This window comes from Condylura cristata, unplaced genomic scaffold (assembly GCF_000260355.1).
Source record: "Condylura cristata isolate star-nosed mole 26May11 unplaced genomic scaffold, ConCri1.0 scaffold00054, whole genome shotgun sequence".
In the NCBI taxonomy this organism is placed as follows: Eukaryota; Metazoa; Chordata; class Mammalia; order Eulipotyphla; family Talpidae; genus Condylura; species Condylura cristata.
The window spans coordinates 1,564,024-1,564,540 of record NW_004567155.1 but is presented as its reverse complement, the minus strand read 5'-3'; positions in this window follow the sequence as shown (position 1 = coordinate 1,564,540).

Genomic DNA, 517 nt, shown 5'->3' with positions numbered 1-517 from the left:
CGGGCGCTGCGGGGCGCCTCTGGCCGGTTGGCGACGCCTGGACACTGGCGTGGCGAGTCGGGCCCGGCCCTCTGGCCCCGTCCGTCCGAGGGTCTGGCTGCTCGCTTGCCTGAGGCGCAGCGGCCGGCGCTTCGAGGGGGGCCCCTCCCGCCTCCGTCCACACACTGGGGAGTCGACCAGGTTCTCCCCAGCCCTGCACTCGCCGGCACGGCCCAGACGACGAACGCTCCCCCCTCCAGTACACCCGAACTTGCCATAGGGGTGAGCCGACGCCCCCACCCCCGGCGCAGGCATTCTCCGGCCCGGCCCCGACAGGCCTGCTCTGAAGTAGCCCGGAGAAAGCAGCCGCCTCCCAGGCATCTCCCGGCGCGGCTCAGCAGCCCTGGCCCCCCCCCCCCACTCATCCTGGCGCACCTGCCCGGGGCGCCCCTCCCGCGCGCTCGGCACCCAGGGACCCCAAGCTCACCCTCGCGCGCCTTGGGTGCCCGGGCCCACGTGCCGTCGAGGGGTCTGGTCC